This window comes from Pleurodeles waltl, chromosome 2_2 (genome assembly GCF_031143425.1).
Source record: "Pleurodeles waltl isolate 20211129_DDA chromosome 2_2, aPleWal1.hap1.20221129, whole genome shotgun sequence".
Taxonomy (NCBI): Eukaryota; Metazoa; Chordata; class Amphibia; order Caudata; family Salamandridae; genus Pleurodeles; species Pleurodeles waltl.
Window position 1 is genome coordinate 963,603,805 of NC_090439.1, and position 21,312 is coordinate 963,625,116.

Below are 21,312 nucleotides of genomic sequence, written 5' to 3' on the forward strand. Positions count from 1 at the left end.
CTATTAGTAGAATAGATGTGTTCTAGCAGCTTAGGCTGATAGAGGTAGCTATAGCAGAGCAGCTTAGGCTGAACTAGGAGACATGCAAAGCTCCTACTATACCACTTATATCATATAGCACTATATCATAAGAAAACACAATACTCAGAGTTACTAAAAATAAAGGTACTTTATTTTAGTGACAATATGCCGAAAGTATCTCAGAGGATATACATCCTTAGGAGGTAAGTAATATACACAAATGATATGCACACACACCAAAATCAGGTAAGTAACAGTTAGAAAAGTAGTGCAAACAATGTAGAATCACAATAGAATGCAATAGGGAAAAATAGACCTAGGGGCAACACAAACCATATACTCCAGAAGTGGAATGCAAACCACAAATGGACCCCAGGCCTAGTGTAGTGTGTAGAGGGTCGCTGGGAGTGTAAGAAAACACTAAGGGTGTCCAAGATACCCCACCCCAAGACCCTGAAAAGTAGGAGTAAAGTTATCCTATTACCCCAGAAGGACAGTAAAGTCGAGATAGGGGATTCTGCAAGGACAACAACTGACTGCAAAACACTGAAGACGGATTCCTGGCCCTGAGGACCTGTAAAGGAAGGGGACCAAGTCCAAGAGTCACGCAAGTGTCCGGGGGGGCAGGAGCCCACTAAACCCCAGAGGAAGGTGGAAAAGGGCTACCTCAGGGTGGAAGAATCCAAAGATTCAGGAACAACGGAAGGTGCCAGGAACTTCTCCTTTGGTCAGAAGATGTCCCACGGCGTGCTGGAGGATGCAGAGTTGTTTCCTTGCAGAAAGACTGCAAACAAGCCTTGCTAGCTGCAAGAGCTGCGGTTGAGGTTTTTGGGTGCCAGCGGGGCCCAGGAAGGACCAGGAGGTCACCCCTTGGAGGAGGAGACAGAGGAGGCGCTCAGCAACACAGAGAGCCCACGCAGAAGCAGGCAGCACCCACAGAAGTACCTGAACAGGCACTTAGAAGATCTGAGGACAGCGGTCAACTCAGAGTCACAAAAGATGGTCCCACGACGTCAGAGTCCAACTCAACATGTTGGGCAATGCAGGGCGGAGTGCTGGGGACCTGGGCTAGGCTGTGCACGAAGGAAGTCTTGCAAAAGTGCACAGAAGCCTGTGCAGCTTCAGTACACAGGATAACTGTCTGGCGTGGGGAGGCAAGGACTTACCTCCACCAAATTTGGACAGAAGGGCCACTGCACTGTCAAAGACACTTGGACCCATTTCCTGTGTTCCAGGGACCATGCTCGTCAGGATGAGAGGGGACCCAGAGGACCGGTGATGCAGAGGTTTGGTGCATGCGTTAGCAGGGGGAAGATTCCGTCGACTCACAGGAGATTTCTTCTTGGCTTCCAGTGCAGGGTGAAGGCAGACAGCCCTCAGAGCATGCACCACCAGGAAACAGTTGAGAAAGTCGGCAGGATGAGGCGCTACAATGTTGCTGGTAGTCTTCTTGCTACTTTGTTGCGGTTATGCAGGCGTCCTGGAGCAGTCAGCGGTCGATCCTTGGCAGAAGTTGAAGAGGGAAGTGCAGAGGAACTCTGGTGCGCTCTTGCATTCGTTATCTGGTGTGATGGCCACAGAAGAGACCCTAAATAGCCCACAGAGGAGGATTGGCTACTGAGAAAGGTAAGCACCTATCAGGAGGGGTCTCTGACATCACCTGTTGGCACTGGCCAAACAGAGCTGTCCATTGTGCCCTCACACCTCTGCATCCAAGATGGCAGAGGTCTGGGACACACTGGAGGAGCTCTGGGCACCTCCCCTGGGAGGTGCTGGTCAGGGGAGTGGTCACTCCCCTTTCCTTTGTCCAGTTTCGTTCCAGAGCAGGGCTGGGGGATCCCTGAACTGGTATAGACTGGCTTATGCAAAGAGGGCACCATCTGTGCCCTTCAAAGCATTTCCAGAGGCCAGAAGAGGCTACTCCTCCCAGGCCCTTCACACCCATTTCCAAAGGGAGAGGGTGTAACACCCTCTCTCAGAGGAAATCCTTTGTTCTACCTTCCTGGACCCAGGCTGCCCAGGCCCCAGGGGGGAAGAAACCTGTCTGAGGGGTTGGCAGCAGCAGCAGTAGCTGCAGTGGAGACCCCGGAAAGCTAGTTTGGCAGTACCCGGGCTCTATGCTGGATGCATGAAATTGTCCCTCCAATACCAGAATGGTATTGGGGTGACAATTCCATGATCCTAGACATGTTACATGGCCATGTTCGGAGTTACCATTGTGACGCTACATATAGGTATTGACCTATATGTCGTGCACACGTGTAATGGTGTCCCCGCACTCACAAAGTCTGGGGAATTTGCCCTGAACAATGTGGGGGCACCTTGGCTAGTGCCAGGGTGCCCACACACTAAGTAACTTTGCACCTAACCTTCACCAAGTGAGGGTTAGACATATAGGTGACTTATAAGTTACTTAAGTGCAGTGTAAAATGGCTGTGAAATAACGTGGACGTTATTTCACTCAGGCTGCAGTGGCAGTCCTGTGTAAGAATTGTCTGAGCTCCCTATGGGTGGCAAAAGAAATGCTGCAGCCCATAGGGATCTCCTGGAACCCAAATACCCTGGGTACTTAGGTACCATGTACTAGGGAATTATAGGGGTGTTCCAGTGTGCCAATCAGAATTGGTAAAATTAGTCACTAGCTTGCAGTGACAATTTAAAAAGCAGAGAGAGCATAAACATTGAGGTTCTGGTTAGCAGAGCCTCAGTGATACAGTTAGGCATCACAAAGAGTACACATATAGGCTACAAACTTATGACAACATAGGGTTTTCAGTATGAGCACTGGGCCCTGGCTAGCAGGATCCCAGTGAGACAGTAAAAACACCCTGACATATACTCACGAACAGGCCACAAGTGGGGGTAACAAGGCTAGAAAGAGGCTACCTTCCTACACAGAATGTCTTTGTTAACGCCAGACCTAATTAGGGACCCAATTCTTAAAGAAAGTCACACAAGTGCACCCATGGTAAATGCCTTTGAATTAGTGGCTTTCATGAATTTACAAGAACTTTCAGAAGTAGATCAGGAAATCATACTCCTAGAAAATATTTGTTAACAGTTTTTCAGCACGAGCAAATATGCGCATGTAGATTTGCTCATGTGAAAATCTATTGAGCATTTACAAGTTCACTTTCCCTCCAACCACTTTTTCCCAACCGTGGAAGAACTTTTACTTCTGCCATTCTCAGGAGTACATTTCCAACCTTTCTTATTGTGGGAAAAGATTAGAGAAGAGCTGGTGAAAATCCTTAAAACATGCAAGTTAATAGGTTTGCAGACAAAGGCATTTCAGCCCTGGAACTACTGCTTACTGCTTCCTCCAGTCCCAGTATTTAGATCTGCGGAAAGGTGGCAAAATAAGGAAATTGCTATAATATGGATTGTACTTGCAAGTATTCAAGCCCTACTATGGTACTAGCCCTGGCATAATCAGAGCAGAGAGGCTATTATCAGTGCTCATACATAATGAGATTGTTACCATAATTTGTCGCCGCACTACATGGCGCCAAAGGGACAAGTATATTTTTTTCCAGGACAAGTAGATTTAAGAAGCAACCTGTCCCATGGACAAGTAGATATTTTAATAAATTCCACATCCCTGTAATCTGAGTCATTTTTGAAAACATGTGTAGTATTGGTTCACAAATATACTGGCTACCAAGAAGGAGGTTCTAATCAGAAGTGAAGGCGTAACCATTGAAAGTAAAAGGACCCTGATAAGTCCATTTGAAATACCTGTAAATAACATAAAATTAAATATCAATTAGAGACAATATTAAAATTAATCAGGAGTATCCTCTAAGTGATTGTGGGTCCTTAAAATATATATAGGACCTCTGACCAATCAAAGTATATCAACCCAATAAACAGTACACCATAGGCATTTTATTTTCAAATATACGTGAGACTTATGTGAGATTACAGTCATTATCGCAAAATAAACAGCACATTAATAGAATAGGTCAGGACCTCCGTCCGCAGGAGATTTAATCAGGCGTGGGCAGTGGAGAAAGACAATATTATTGATTGTCATAACAATAACAGAGGTACTCAACAAACATATCTGCAAGTGCATGTGGATCTTCCCAAGACGTATGAACACCCAAAACCAAACGTAAAAGGTGATGTAGGAAGAATAGGAACACATCGCATACGTCACATACATACAAACATAAGTTCCCTAATCCCAATACAAACATTTTAGGCTAGGGATAGTTGTAAACTAATGTAAGTAGTGAAAGGCTTAATGCATGACATGCTAAACAAAGACAGACTGTGGGTTCAATAGAAAAGGCAGGTCATATTTAGGACAAAAAAACAATTATTACTTAAGAAACTTATACACATTCTGCATTGTTAAGTTAGCTGTGCTGAAACACACAAGAGGCCAAAGCCACATTAGAATGAGAGTTTTTCTTTAAAGCTGCACAAACTGTTGCTTTCAAAATATTCACTTAGCACGAACAGGGTGGGACAAATGGGTGTATCCTGCTTTAGCACAAGGGTCCTAAAAACCACAAGCCATTCATATCTTGGTGAGGGGAACTGTGTAAGGGTCAGATAAGCATTAGCACAAGGCAGGGCTACCATGAGCATCATGTAACATATAATCACGTGTTGTGCAGGAAAGATAGAGATGCTGAATGATGTCAATGTTACTTACCCACCCATGAGGTGACCAGTAATCGTGTATGTGCTCTTGTCAAGAGGTCCCTCTCCCCTATTATCTTATCTGTACTGCTTGTTCTTGCTGACGTCAATGCTGAACTTGTCAGCATAGTTTTTTTGTCGTTTTTACAGTATAAATACCACTGCTTGTGAACTAGAACGTTGAACTTCAGTCATGGCCTCTATGTTGAGACTGCCTGTTGTTCCCAGCTGAAAATCGATTAAACCTATATTATTGTGTCAAATTGATCTGTCTTATTTTATTAACAGATTTCCCTCTAACATATTGGCCAGCTAAGCCAGGAGCTCTACTTTGATCTCACCAGCTGCTGGACTGGGGGCCCTGCCTGTCTCCACGAGGTGGTTTGCGCACTTTTTAAAGAGGTAAGGGAGATGCCAACATTTATGTAAAAATCTCTGATTTCGTGGGGACAAATGGGACTCAGTTGATGGTAGTGAGGTGAACAAAGTACGAGGTCTGTTCCTTTTATTTTATAAAGACATGTACAATTTTGACACTGTAATGTATATAATTTTTGTGTTTGCATGTAAGATTATGTATGAAATGATTTAATATTAAGGGATCCCGGTGGTAAGTCCGGAAGATACAGGGAGCTTGACTAAATAAGTCAAAAGTGGTAAAGAGTAGTGTTGGACTTGGGGCTGAGCAATCAGTGTATGTTCTAAAGAACACTCAAGCCAACCTAATCCAGACCTTAAGTCTGGAAGTCCCAATTTGTAGTTGCAAATAGTGAAAAGCTGTCCCCTCTATGAATCCGGAGGGAAGTGACCAGTAGTATTTTGTTTGCCCTAATATGAAATGAAGAATTACTGTGTATGTATATGCATGTATAGATAGAAATGTGGCCACATAATAATGTCAATATATAAGTTTATGTTATTTAGTGTATCATTTAGGAATAAGTATCAGACCTCCTATTCTTATGAAGGTTAAGTTATAACAGGATACTCAAAAGTAAAGTAATTGACTGGATTGAGCACATGTCCCAAAAAAGTAAACTAATTAATTTCACATTCCTGAATTAATTATTCATTTTTATAATGGTCAGGCTGTCGCCCTCTGCAACAGAACTGACCTAAGTAGACCAGTAATATCAATACCATAGAATCATTTATTTTTAAGTCAAAAGTTATGAATGTCTAGGTATTTATAGTATATCACCTCTAGGCCTTAAAACAAACTACATTGACATAAGATAAATGCCTGTTAGACAATTATAAATAATTATTCAAAGAACTAATATAAGGACAGTGTCCTCTAAGTTAAATGTTGTGTAATAGCCTCATGAACCCCATAACAAATACTGACACTACTAACTATTATCCCCATTATGAAACTATAGAGCCTCAAGATTGGAGGCAAGATGAATTATCAAACAGTATAGACTGGGACATATACACATATCTTGAGGGTATACAAATAGAAGGAGAATTATCAGCTACTATACATACAAATATATTTAACTACCTTTCAGATAGACGTGAACAGGACCTTCACATAATTAGAATAAAAGTTTGTTTTCAAATCTACAAAGCCTGTTGCAGTTGTCTTTCAAGAGTGAGGCACCCCTTTGAAGGCCTCTAAAATATTCTGTTTAATTTTTCATGTGTGACACTGGTGCCACCTTGTGGCAAGAAAGTGAATATATTGCAGTCACTGCAATTTTTCAGTGGAACCATGGGCAACAGACACGTGAATTCCCTGCAATAATAACAGACTCATATTTAGTATTAGACCTCCTACTGTATGTATTTATTAGGGACCTCCCAGTGTGGAATTTAGGATATGAGTAACTTATAAACATGTATATATATATATATATATATATATATATATATATATATATATATATATATATACACACACATGTTTATAAGTTACTATAAATATCACAATAACATTATTGTTTGTTGTGTCCGGCAAACAAACCACTTACGCCACACATAAATGCACCTACCTAATATATATATATAAATAAACAGTCCTTCAGAGATTAGGAATACATATATCTGATGTTCACCTTCACAGCCTAGTAACAGTTTATGTGAAGTCTGGAAATACCCCAGGAAGTAAATAGAAGTCCATTTAGAGTGTAAACCATATAGTATAAAGGATTCCGCCGCCCGCCAAAGTACCGCCGTCAGAATACCGCTGCGCGGTCAAAAGACTGCCGCAGTAATTCTGAGTTTCCCGCTGGGCTGGCGGGCAACCGCCAGAAGGCCGCCCGCAAGCCCAGCGGGAAACCCCCTTCCATGAGGATGCCGGCTCCGAATGGAGCCGGCGGAGTGGAAGGGGTGCGACGGGTGCAGTTGCACCCGTCGCGATTTTCAGTGTCTGCTTGGCAGACACTGAAAATCTTGGTGGGGCCCTGTCAGGGGCCCCACGACACCCGTTACCGCCAGCCAGGTTCTGGCGGTCAAAACCGCCAGAACCAGGCTGGCGGTAAGAGGGTCGGAATCCCCATGGCGGCGCTGCCTGCAGCGCCGCCATGGAGGATTCCCTAGGGCAGCGGGAAACCGGCTGGACAACGCCGGTTTTCCGTTTCTGACCGCGGCTGTACCGCCGCGGTCAGAATGCCCCTGAAGCACCGCCAGCCTGTTGGCGGTGCTTCCTCCGTCCCCGGCACCGCCAGGGTCAGAATGACCCCCTAAGTTCACTAAACAGACATGGGGTCTCCTTTAGAACACTTGATTAAAGTGTTCTCAGGAAACAAGGACAAGATAGGAAAATACTGTAAGGAATGGCACAAAGCAACATTAAAACTTGCACATGCTTGGCCCAAAGAGGGCACATTTGATAATACAACAATAGAACACATGGCCACCTTCCTAAAGAGTAAGTTCAAGGGAAATAAACTAGAGAAAAGGAAGATCACACTAGACCTATGGAGGGTCTTTTGTGAAACAAATATGAATGAGTCAAATACAAAGCCTCAGACCCTCCCTTCGGCTCCTCCACCCCCCTATCAAGACGTGCAATTAAGGTTAGGCAGTGCAAAGGTACAGGGCATGTATACGATGCAACCTGGTACCCCACACTCACTACCCACCTCTTCACATCCCCCTGCTGTGGGATATACAGACCCCAAGTATAGCCCACCATTAGAATCGTTTTCTGAACATAGAGAATATGTCCCCCCATCTCCATGCCCTCAAATGGCCAGTACACCACAGGAAATGTTAGGTGGGGACAGTACTAAATACATAGGGACAGTAGATGCCACATTTACACTTCATTTAGAGGACCAGATGTCCCCCACTAGGAAAAATGAAGGTATACCTAATGAGGGGTCAAGAGAGGCATAGAGAATGGAGGGGGCTAGAAAAAAAAGAAGGTGTTTTGCAAAAATCAAGGACCAACATTAAAAATGAGACAAGAAGGTTAGCTTACACACAAGAAAGTCCTCCCACAGAGTGCTGGAGGTTTATGCACCCAGGAGCAGAGGAGAATAGTGTAGGCAAGGGGATCACAGGGCAGGAAAATGGACGGGTAGACCAAAGAGCGACTTGGGAAAAGGAGGAAGGGCCCTTGGGGCAGTCAAGTGCCCTCACTGGGCCACAAATGATTGAACAAGAAGGACTAGAAGACACAGGGGGTCATTCTGACCCTGGCGGTCGGTGATAAAGCGGCGGCCAACCCGCCAACAGGCCGGCGGTAAAAAAAATGCAATTCTGACCCTGGCGGGAACCGCCAACACAGCCCGCCGCATTAACACTCCGACCGCCACGGCGGAACAAACAAACAGCGCGGCGGTCACCGCCAACAGCCAGGTGGCAGACAATGTACCGCCCACCCTATCACGACCCACCAATCCGCCACCTTTTCCGGGGCGGGAGCCCCGCCGATAAAAACACGGCGGAAACAGACATTTCCAATGGAAAACGCTCACCTCGAGACACTCCACGCGGAATCCGGACAGCATGGAACCCGAATTGAACATCATACCTGCTCTCGTCTACCTGCTCATCTACCACGAGTACGAACTCCGGCGCAGACGTCAACGGTGAGTACTGCACCTACGACACACGGGAGGGGGGAGGAAGAAAGGTTACGGGCATACACATATGCGACCCCCCCACCCCCCCAATATGTACACACCAATGCAGAGCAGGAAGTCACAGTGACACCACACAAAGACCCTTTAAAAATACAATGACACAACCAAATTTGGAATAAATTTTCATGTACAAAAAAAGCACCTGGAAATAATTGAGCAACCGTGAAAAATATTTACAAAAACTAAAAAGATATACACATCAGTGTATCACTGAAGTAACAAGTCCTGCACATCCTACGAATCTAACATGTCCGTGGGCCAAGGTTCTGCGAAACAAGGGCAAAGCCCACACACGAGACCTGAGTCCTTTGGAGAGAACACTGCAGGGGCATCTGATGTCAAAACTACAGGCACCTCAGGGGGAAGGGAAGGGGGGGGCCACCACAGCCACATGAGTCCACGACGCCAGATCCACGAGGAGCCACCATGCCCACTGTACCATCCTGGGGAGTGCAAAGCCACAGTCTCTCAAGTCTCTGCAGTGGGTGGGTTGCCCACTGGACCATCCTGGGGAGTGCAAAGCCACAGTCTCTCAAGTCTCTGCAGTGGGTGGGTTGCCCACTGGACCATCCTGGGGAGTGCAAAGCCACAGTCCCTCAATGTCTCTACAGTGGGTGGGTTGCCACTGGACCATCCTGGGGAGTGCAAAGCCACAGTCTCTCAAGTGGATTACAGAGTCCACTGGTCAAGGAGGAGGCATGGTGGGCACAGTGAACCATAAACAGTGCCTGAGACGGCGGGACCCAGCGCAGCGGTGCATGACATGGCGATGTCCAGCGGAGCGGTGCTTGAGAGGAAGGGCCCAGCGGAGCGGTGCTTGACAGGAAGGGCCCAGCGGAGCGGTGCTTGACAGGAAGGGCCCAGCGGAGCGGTGCTTGAGACGGCGGGGCCCTGTTCAGCGGTACCTGTCTTCACGGCGGGGCCCTGTTCAGCGGTGCTCTTCTGCACGGCGGGGCCCTGTTCAGCGGTACCTGTCTTCACGGCGGGGCCCTGTTCAGCGGTGCTCTTCTGCACGGCGGGGCCCTGTTCAGCGGTACCTGTCTTCACGGCGGGGCCCTGTTCAGCGGTACCTGTCTTCACGGCGGGGCCCTGTTCAGCGGTGCTCTTCTGCACGGCGGGGCCCTGTTCAGCGGTACCTGTCTTCACGGCGGGGCCCTGTTCAGCGGTACCTGTCTTCACGGCGGGGCCCTGTTCAGAGGTACCTGTCTTCACGGCGGGGCCCTGTTCAGCGGTACCTGTCTTCACGGCGGGGCCCTGTTCAGCGGTACCTGTCTTCACGGCGGGGCCCTGTTCAGCGGTACCTGTCTTCACGGCGGGGCCCTGTTCAGCGGTACCTGTCTTCACGGCGGGGCCCTGTTCAGCGGTACCTGTCTTCACGGCGGGGCCCTGTTCAGCGGTACCTGTCTTCACGGCGGGGCCCTGTTCAGCGGTACCTGTCTTCACGGCGGGGCCCTGTTCAGCGGTGCTCTTGCTGTATGTCAAGGGAGTCATACCTGGCCTGGACACCCTGCTCACTCGCCCTCCGACCGTGCTGTGTCAGGCCCCTTCGGGGAGTGAGTCCTGGGCCCTTTGGTGTCGTCCCTTGCAGCCGGGATGGGGCTTGTGGGGCCCTCCTGCTCCGCGCTCCTGGTGGTTGTCCTCTCCGCCCTGCTGTCCTTCCGCTCCTTAGATGGGGCTCTCGGGCCCTTGCCTCCCCTGGCTGCTGTGGCCGGTGAAGTGGCCAGAGTCACCTCCTTGGGGGCAGCCGTCTCTGTCTGCTCACGGCGGCCCTTCAATTTCCGGGTCCTCTTGCCTGGGGGGGGGCTGGCTGTCCCCTTGCTGCTCACCGAAGTGTTACTGCCGCCAAAGGGTGGACTCCACATGCCATGCACCACTTGCACTGTAGAAGTTGGGCTGGTGGTGGCTGAGGTGCCCTTGGGACTTTTCCCAGTTGGAGGGGGTGGGTCGGGGGAGGGAAAGAGGTCAAAACTGGAGAGGTAATTTTTCTTGGGACCAAGGTAAGGGGTAGGAGTAGTGGTGAGAGAAGTGGAGGAAGAGGATGTGGTTGTATGAGAGCCAGGTGTGCTGTCCTTGGGTGCAGGTGACTGGGACGTAGGCTGTGGTGAGGTGGTTGGCTGTTGTTTGGGTGTCTGCCTGCGTTTATGTGTCTTGGAAGAGGGGGTGACAGACACAGTGGGAGAGGACACAGGGGACGTGTAAATGCCAGTGGGGGTGGTGACTGCAGGTGTGCGGACTGTAGTGGAGGGTTTGCTGGTGGTGGAAGAACTGGCTGATGTTGGGGTGCATGCAGGTGTGAGTGTAGACGTCACAGGGAGGGAGGAGGGAGACGAGGAGGACGGGGACACAGAGGTGGTAGTGACTGTTGATATGTCTGCATCTGTGTGTTGCTTGGGTGAATGCTTGTGTTTTCTGTGGTGCTTATGTTTGGATGAGCTGGCCTTGGGTGTTGAGGTGTGTGCAGGCTGGTCTGATGGTGTGGATGGGATAGGTTGAGGTACAGGAGACAGAGAAAGTGTGGAGGCAGATAGAAGAGGGAGACTGGAGACAGGGACAATGGCTGCCGTCAGTGCTGAGGCCAGAGCAGTGAACGCTCGTTGATGGGCAGCCTGACCCGAATGAATGCCCTCCAGGTAGGCATTGCTCCGATGCACCTCCCTTTCCACCCCCTGGATGGCATTCAGAAGGGTAGTCTGCCCAACAATGACCGTCCTCACCAGGTCAATGAGCTCCGCACTGAGGGCAGCAGGGGTAACAGAGGCAGGGGCTGAGGTGCCTGGGGCGAAGGAGACGCGCGCCTTCCTGGCCGAGCGGCCACGGGGCGAAGACTGAGGGGCTGCTGGGAGGGCGGTGCTGGTGCGCTAGGTGGCGGCTGTACCTGTTGTTGTGGGGGGCACAGATGGTGCCGCCACCGCTAGGGAGCTCCCAAACGAGGACGTGTCCGTGTCGCTGGTGTCTCCACCGGCCCCCGTTGGGGTGCTCCCCTCGCCCTCCGGATCACTGGTGCCCTCGGTGTCTGTGTCAGTGCCCACCGGGGCCTGGTGACCTGCAGCTCCCTCCTGCTCCGACGCCAAATCTCCTCCGCCGGATGATGCTAAAACACAAGAAGACAAAGATTTAGGGTGGGGGGAGAAATGAAACAAAGTTGAGTGCATGCCTTAGCAATACCCATTGCGGAGAGGACAGACACAGGTGCCTCGTGCACTAAGTCGCGAACTTGGGGTACACTACTCAGTACTTCTGACTAGTCAAACAGGTCTAGGGACAACACACGCGCACATGTGTGATGCTGGAGCATGGGTAGCTGCACTTGGCACCCTACAGAGGTGGGGGGCGGGGGCACAGGGCCATGCCTAAGGGAGCGGACTACACTACAGAGAGCGCCCTGGCCTAATGTCACCCACAGCCCTCCTCCCCCACCCAGACGCCTCCAATGCGCATACAGATAGGAGAATGTGCAGATACTCACCCCCTTGTGTCTGCTGTGCTGTCCTCAAGCACCCATCCAAATTAGGGTAGGCCACCGCCAGGATCCGGGACATCAGGGGGGTCATGGTGCGACTGGCACCCCTCCTAGGTCGGGAGGCCATCCCCAGCAGTGTTTCTGCAGTCTTCCTCGTTCCGCGGCGGATGTCCTCCCACCTCTTGCGGCAGTGGGTGCCCCGTCTGTTGTAGACCCCCAAGTTCCGGACTTCCTTGGCGATGGCACGCCAAATATCGATTTTCTGGTGGGCGCTCACCTGTTTGACATGTACAGGGTGGGAAAGAGAAACCGTCACATATCTGCATGTTTGGAGTACATGCCCCCCCCTCCCCAACCTTGTCATGGTTCCCATTCTCTCATCTGTCGTGCGTTGCACTCCTCATTCCCTCCACACCCCACCAACTTACATCCCCCCCCTCCACACAGGCATAACCCATTCAATGTGCACTGAGTGTACTCACCTGTTGGTCTGGAGGACCGTAGAGTAGCGCATACTGGGGGAGGACCCTGTCCACGAGCTTCTCCAACTCTTCTGAACTGAAGGCGGGGGCCCTTTCACCAGTAGCAGCAGCCATTGTCACTTCCAGACCGAGTTCACAGCAGCACTTGCAGTATAGGTCCTCTCCTGTGGATGATCAGGTCTCGAATGATTGAGCAGATAGAAAATGGCGGTCACGCCCGCGGCGGTGCGTACCGCGGCGGTGCGTCCCGCGCCCGCCGGCGCACATCGTCATTGGCTCCTGAAACCCATAGGCTTCAATGTTAACCAATGCGTCTTCGCACAGCGGTCTTCGACCGCCTACCGCCACGGTGTGCCCCGCCAGCGCAGTGACCTCACATCCCATTGTCCCACTTCACAGGTCAGGCATCGGCCATTTCAAGGGCCCACATGGCTTAATTTCTAATGCGTCACACAGGCCTAGGCCTTGCAATGGCACACATACAAACATATCAAACCATACATTTACCTGTACTGTGCAAGCTGTGTTGTACGTACCTGTGAGTGGATTGACTCTGTACTCCATATTCTCCTTCCTAGGCACCGTCCGCTGGGACTAGCGATGAGAAGGAGGAATCCTCGCGTGTACCGGCCGCTGGTGGACCTGTCCACAATGGAAGAACGCAACATAATACTACGATACCGACTTGACCGAGCCTCCATCCATGAACTGTGTGCCCAGCTGGAGCCAGCCCTGATGTCCCCCATCCGCCAACCCACAGGAATTCCCCCTCTAGTGCAGGTTCTGTCTGTCCTCCATTTCTTTGCAACTGGCTCATTCCAGACAACAGTGGCCATGTCATCTGGGATGTCTCAGCCTATGTTTTCCAAGATCTTATCCAGAGTGTTGTCTGCCCTGATGAAACTCATGCGGAGCTACATCATTTTCCCAGAGGAGGGTGATTTGCCTACAGTGAAAGCTGATTTCTATGCCCTTGGACACATCCCCAACATCATTGGTGCAATTGATGGGACCCATGTGGCTTTAGTCCCCCAAATGACGATGAACAGGTGTACAGGAACAGGAAGAATTACCATTCAATGAATATCCAGGTGGTCTGTTTGGCTGACAAGTACATCTCCCATGTAAATGCCAAGTTCCCAGGGTCAGTGCATGACGCGTATGTTATGCGAAATAGCAGCATTCCCTATGTGATGGAACAGCTACAGAGACAGCGTGTGTGGCTAATAGGTGACTCTGGTTACCCCAACCTGCCGTGGCTATTGACCCCAGTGAGGAATCCCAGGACCAGGGCAGAGGAACGGTACAATGAGGCCCATGGGCGTACTAGGAGGGTGATTGAGCGAACCTTTGGGCTCCTGAAGGCCAGGTTTAGGTGCCTGCATATGACAGGTGGATCCCTAATGTACTCACCAAAGAAGGTGTGCCATATCATCGTGGCGTGCTGTATGCTCCACAACCTGGCTTTGCGACGCCAGGTGCCTTTCCTGCAGGAGGATGGTCCAGATGGTGGTGTTGTAGAAGCCGTGGAGCCTGTGGAGAGTGAAGAGGAGGAAGACTCTGAGGACGACACAGACAATAGGGACAGAGTGATACAACAGTATTTCCAGTAACACACAGGTAAGAATCACCCACGCCATTTCACAATTGCTTATAGCCTCCTGCATCTGTACTTTCTGTAGTTCCCCACAGATGTTTGTCATTAATTTTTGCCTTTCCCTTCCCTTCTCAGTGCTGTCTGACTCAGTACCTGACTTCTGCTTGGTTCGCCCATGAAATACAGCGTATTGACATTGGTATGTTGTCATGACTAATTGACAGAACAGAAATGGAACAGTAATATGTAATACATTTGTTAATAATACAGCATGACTCAAAACAGATTTGTGTGCAAAATGTGATTTATTTACAGTGCTAGATATCGGTACATGTGATTCTAAGGGTGATGGGTGGGGGTGGAGGAATATCCATGGCAGAGTCCAGTTCTCAGTCTCACAGGTGCATTGTCCTTTTGCCTGTGGAAGGATGGAGCATAGGCAGTTCATGGTTGGACAGGGTGGCAATGTGGGACAGTGGGAAGACTTGAGGGGGTATGTCCTGCTGGCGGGGGTCTTGACATCCTACTCTGTCTTTTTTTTTGGTCTCAGGCTCCTCTTACGGGGTGGTTGTTCTTCAGCAGGAGGTGGGGTTCTGGGGGGCTGTCGAGGTGTTGGGACCTCCTGTCCACTAGCGCCGGCGGAGGTGGTAGGCTGTTCCTGGTCCGGGCTAGTGACAGGGGCCCTGTGTGGTGCACCATGGTCCCGCAACGCGTCCTCTATCCTGTGGAGGGCCAGGACGATGGTCCCCATTGCGGTCCCGATGATTCTCAGCTCCTCCCTGAACCCCATGTAGCGTTCCTCCTGCTGTGCCTGGATCTCAGTGAACCTCGCCAGTACCGTCGCCATCGTTTCTTGGGAGTGGTGGTATGCCCCCATGAGGGTGGTGAGGGCCTCTTGGAGAGTTTCCCCCGGCCTCTGTCCCCTGGACGGTGTGCCCGCTACCACTGCCCCCAGGTCCCTGTTGTTGTTGGGGTGTTGGGTTAGCCTGGGTGCCCTGTAGTGGCAGACACACCGCTGATTGAGCTGTCCTAGAGACAGAGGCATGGGCCCGCTGGGTGGGAGCTGTGCTGGTGTTGGCAGAGGGGGTCGGGTCTGATGTGGCCTGTGGCTGCCTGAGGGGAACCGACTGCCCAGAGGTCCCCGATGGTCCGGGCTGGTCATCAGGTTCACTGTCGACAGAGCTGCTATCCTCAGTGTGGGCCTGTTCCGGTGGTGGGATGGACACTTCTGGACCCTCCTGGCTGGTGTGTTGTCGTTCGGGTCCTGCATGGGGTAAGAGAGTTTGGTTATTGTTTCTGTGTGTGCAATAGCGTGCGTGTTATGGGTGCCCTTGTCCCCCAGTGCAGGCATTCCCTTGAGGGAGGTGTTGTGAGGGTAGTTAGTGGGGGGGGGGGGTTAGTGCAGTGGTCATGCTTAGGTGATGGGTGCCCATGATTTGTGTTGGCATGCAGGAGTTGGTGTTGGGATGGGTGGGTTGTGCTGGTGAGACATTGTCAGGGAGGATGTGTGCTGGGGGGTTGGGGGTGAGGGTGGGGGTGTGGGTTGGCATGCTGGTGGGGTTGGGGGGGATATAGTAGTTGAGATTGGACTTACCAGAGTCCATTCCTCCGGCTACTCCTGCGAGGCCCTGAGGATGCAGGATGTTCAAGACCTCTTGCTCCCACGATGTGAATTCGGGAGGGGTGGGTGGGGGTCCGCCGCCAGTCTTCTGGACCGCGATGTTGTGCCTGGAGACCATCGATCGGACCTTCCCCCGTAGGTCGTTCCATCTTTTGCGGATGTCCTCCCTATTCCTGGGATGCTGTCCCACCGCGTTGACCCTGTCCACGATCCGCTGCCATAGCTCCGCCTTCCTAGCTATACTGGTGTGCTGCACCTGCGAGCCGAAGAGCTGGGGTTCCACTCTTAGGATTTCCTCCACCATGACCCGGAGTTCTTGGTCCGAAAAGCGTGGGTGCCTTTGGGGTGCCACGGGGTGGTGTGGGTGAGGTGTGGGGTGGTGTATGTGATGATAAGTATGTTGGTGAGTGGTGCTTTGTGCTACTATGTGGTGTGTGTGATGGTGTAGTGTGCCTCAGTGTGTCTTGCTATGGATTGTCTGCTGTGTCTCTCTCTCCTTCTCTCAGTAATTATGGTCGCAGGGGTTTGTGGGTGATGTGGGTGTGTGTTTTATAGTTGGTTGATTGTGTGGGAGTGGTGTGTGTATGTGTATCAGGTGTGTATTTCAAATTGTCCAATGTGGCTGTGTTTTGGTGCTGTGTGTGTATTCTGACCGCGGCGGTGTGTAGCGCCAATGGAATACCGCGTTTGAATGACCGCCGTGTGGATTCGTGGGTCGTAATGGCATGGGCGTATTTCTGTTGGCGTGACGGTGGAGGTTTGGTCATCTCCAGTTTCTCGCTGCCCGCTGATGTGGCGGGCTGCAGTGGAGGACGGATTTTTGGAGGTTTGGCCGTTGTGGGTCAGAATGACCGTGGCGGTTAACCGCGGCCGCGGCGGTGTTATGGCGGTCTTCTGACCAGCGGTAAGGGCCTTTTACCGCCGAGGTCAGAATGACCCCCACAGTCTCCACACATAGCAGCTTAGGTGAAGAAGATCTGGATTAAGAAAAAATCCTACAAAGGCTCAGAGGAGGCATTAGATGACATCACTGAACATGTTAAAAGAATGTCCCTTCTTGAGGACCATAACAGGGAACAGTCACAATATGCCTGTGAGGGAGAAGAAAACAATAAGACAGGACAGACTTTACAAAAGAAGCCAAGAGAATTACAGAGATTAGTATTTGATGGGGCGCATGCATGACCATATGAGAGAAAGGGAACATTTGATATGGCAGGAGAAATGACACTGAGGAAAGACATGGCACGTGCATTCCCTGTATGGCCTGGCAATAATTTGACGCCCAATGAAATAGTAGCTCAGTATGAAAATAGATGGTATAATGTTGTCCCTTTTACTGACAACCTAGCAGGTTGGACAGAAGGATTGGCATCACAGATGACACCATGGCAGCGAGAGGGTTTCTTTGAACCCCGAGACATGGCTAATGCAGAAATGTGCATTTTTCAGGGCACAGGGGACCCTTACTGGGTTTATCCCTATATGCAGAAAAGTCTAAGAGTGTGGCAGAAATATGCTTGTAAGTATGACTCTCGGTACCCTACTGGCAATAGGACTACAGTCCTGTCACAACTGCCCTTACTATTCAAGGGCCCAGGGGCGCCTCAGTATATACCATGGCCCCAGATGGACAAAGAAAATCTTTAAAAACTGTTGCCACAACTTGCTGAGGGTGCTGGGAAATGGATAGCAGCTCTGGAAAAACATACTGCAGGGATTACTCTTGCAATAGCGTATATTAAGAGTTTAATAGGTTCCCTTATAGGAGATGAGACAGACCTATTGTTCACAAAGGCGGGAGTAAAGGATGTGACATTGACCAACCCAAAATGTGATGGGGCACCCTTTAATAGAGTAAGGGGAATTGTTTGGAAACAACTGAGAAAAATTTATCCAGACAAGCCAGACATTGGGTCCCTTATGGCACAAACAATGCAGCCAAATGAGGACCCAGCCCAATTCCTTAGCAGAATGAAGGAAAATGGACACAGGAAGTGGGGGAGAGTTGGGATGTAACTGGACAGAATGCAATACTATTTTACAATATAGTGAAAAAGGGTCTGCCAGCTGAAGTGCAGGATCAATTAGATAATATAGTGGTCTTAGAGTCCAAACCATGGATAGAGATACAAGCACACATAATACATTTTTGTAAGAAGAGATAAGAAAAGGAAAAGAGCGAGAAAGACAAAATAGGGAAAGCAGCAGCTAAATTGGTCCAGCAAAAACTGTCTAAGAAAACAGAGGAAGGAATTGCCACTGCCACCACCTAGTTAGCTGCAGTGTCCTTGGGAGTGCCCCCTTCAGGCACCCCAATGCAGCCCTAACAGTATACCCAGAGAAGCAATAACAGGACTAATGGAAGAGGAGGGCGAGGAAGGTTTGAGGGAAATAGAGTAAACATATTCCAGAGTGGACAGACATGCCACTATTGCAAGATGACAGGACATTTCATTAGAGACTGTAGGTTTAAAAAGGAAGATGAATTTAGCAACCAGACAAGGGCAAATTATGGGCAACAAATGGCACCGCCTGGTGGCATTGTAGCACAACCTGCCACAAGTCCTCAAGTGATATATCTCCCACAGCCCCAAATACAACTGCAGCCTCAACCACAGATACAGCCTCAGCAGTTACAGCAATCAGTGCCCCAAATACAGTATGGGCCACAGCAGACAGTGCAGCCCACCTTGCAGCACCAGAACTTAAAAGGAGGTGTAGGAAGTTGGCTCTGTATCCACTATTTCAAAGTAAGGAATAGTATGCTGCACAGAGTCCAAGGGTTCCCCTTAGAGGTAAGATAGTGGCAAAAAGAGATAATACCAATGCTCTATTTTGTGGTAGTGTGGTCGAGCAGTAGGCTTATCAAAGGAGTAGTGTTAAGCATTTGTTGTACACACACAAGCAATAAATGAGGAACACACACTAAAAGACAATTCCAGGCCAATAGGTTTTTGTATAGAAAAATATCCTTTCTTAGTTTATTTTAAGAACCACAGGTTCAAGATTTACATGTAATACTTTGAATGAAAGGTATTGCAGGTAGGTACTTTAGGAACTTTTACAGTTTTCACATAAATCACATATAGCTTTTTAAAAACTAGACACAGTGTAATTTTCACAGTTCCTAGGGGGAGTAAGAGTTTGTTAGTTTTTGCAGGTAAGTAAACCACCTACTGGGTTCAAGTTTGGGTCCAAAGTAGCCCACCGTTGGGGGTTCAGAGCAACCCCAAAGTTACCACACCAGCAGCTCAGGGCCGGTCAGGTGCAGAGGTCAAAGTGGTGCCCAAAACGCATAGGCTTCAAAGGAGAAGGGGGTGCCCCGGTTCCAGTCTGCCAGCAGGTAAGTACCCGCGTCTTCGAAGGGCAGACCAACTCTGGCTACTCACGGTCTCGCAGTCGCCGGGGAGTCCTCCCTGAAGTGATTGTTCTCCACAAGTCGAGCCGGGGGCGTCGGGTGCAGAGTGTCAAGTCTCACGCTTCCGGCGGGAAACGCAAGTTGTTTCAAAGTTGCTGCTTTGTTTCAAAGTTGCAGTCTTTGGCGAACAGGACCGCTGTCCTCGGGAGTTCTTGGTCCTTCTAGAGCAGGGCAGTCCTCTGAGGATTCAGAGGTCGCTGGTCCCTGGGGAAAGCGTAGCTGGAGCAGTGTCTTTAGAAGGGGGGAGACAGGCCGGTAGAGCTGGGGCCAAAGCAGTTGGTGTCTCCGTCTTCTCTGCAGGGTTTTTCAGCTTAGCAGTCCTCTTCTTCTTAGGTTGCAGGAATCTGAGTTCCTTGGTTCTGGGGAGCCCCTAAATACTGAATTTAGGGCTGTGTTAAGGTCTGGGAGGGAAGTAGCCAATGGCTACTGTCCTTGAGGGTGGCTACACCCTCTTTGTGCCTCCGCCCTGAGGGGAGGGGGGCGCATCCCTAATCCTATTGGGGGAATCCTCCATCTGCAAGATGGAGAATTTCTAAAAGTCAGAGTCACTTCAGCTCAGGGCACCTTAGGGGCTGTCCTGACTGGCCAGTGTCATCCTCCTTGTTTTTCTCATTATCTCTCCTGGACTTGCCGCCAAAAGTGGGGGCTGTGTCCAGGGGGCGGGCATCTCCACTAGCTGGAGTGCCCTGGGGCATTGCAACATGAAGCCTGAGCCTTTGTAGCTCACTGCTAGGTGTTACAGTTCCTGCAGTGGGGAGGTGTGAAGCACCTCCACCCAGAGCAGTCTTTTGTTTCTGTCCTCAGAGAGCACAAAGGCCCTCACCACATGGGGTCAGAAACTCGTCTCTCAGCAGCAGGCTGGCACAGACCAGTCAGTCCTGCACTGAACAATTGGGTAAAATACAGGGGGCATCTCTAACCTTGCACTTACAATGTCTAAGGTTTTGTTTAGACACTGTAGGGGCATAGTGCTCATGCACCTATGCCCTCACCTGTGGTATAGTGCACCATGCCTTAGGGCTGTAAAGCCTGCTAGAGGGGTGACTTACCTATGCCACAGGCAGTGTGAGGTTGGCATGGCACCCTGAGGGGAGTGCCATGTCGACTTAGTCATTTTCTCCCCACCAGCACACACAAGCTGGCAAGCAGTGTGTCTGTGCTGAGTGAGGGGTCCCTGGGGTGGCATAAGACATGCTGCAGCCCTTAGAGACCTTCCCTGGCATCAGGGCCCTTGGTACCAGGGGTACCAGTTACAAGGGACTTACCTGGGTGCCAGGGTTGTGACAATTGTGGAGACAACGGTACATTTTAGGTGAAAGAACACTGGTGCTGGGGCCTGGTTAGCAGGGTCCCAGCACACTTCTCAGTCAAGTCAGCATCAGTATCAGGCAAAAAGTGGGGGGTAACTGCAACAGGGAGCCACTTCTTTACAGGAGGGGTAACTGTCAGGGGAGGAAACCATTCCAGCAAAACTACATGGGAGGATATGCCCAATGAAGGTGCCCAAGGAGAAGTCTCATGTGTCCAGTCTTATCGGTAACCCACAGGCCAGACAAGGAACCCACTGTGATAGTGGCCATAAATGACAAAGAGTACACCTTTCTCATTGACACTGGGGCCACTAGGTCCTGTATCCGTGAGAGGGGACTGTCATTGTCAAATTTATCAATGGACACACAGGGGTTCTCCGGGGCTGTAATGAGGGTTCCATTCACTAAACCTGTGGAGATGGAAATAGGGGGAAGGTATGTTGATGGATGTTTCTTATTCTCCCCAAATCCCCCAGCTAATCTGTTAGGACGTGATCTCATGGCCATATTAAACATGCCTATTCACTTTGAAGAGGATGGGACTATGATCTGTTCAACACCTGGAGTATCTAGTACAGGCACCATGACAATGGTTAAACATACCCCCAGATGGTAACCAAGTTAGAGCCAGACCTGTAGACATTTTAGCT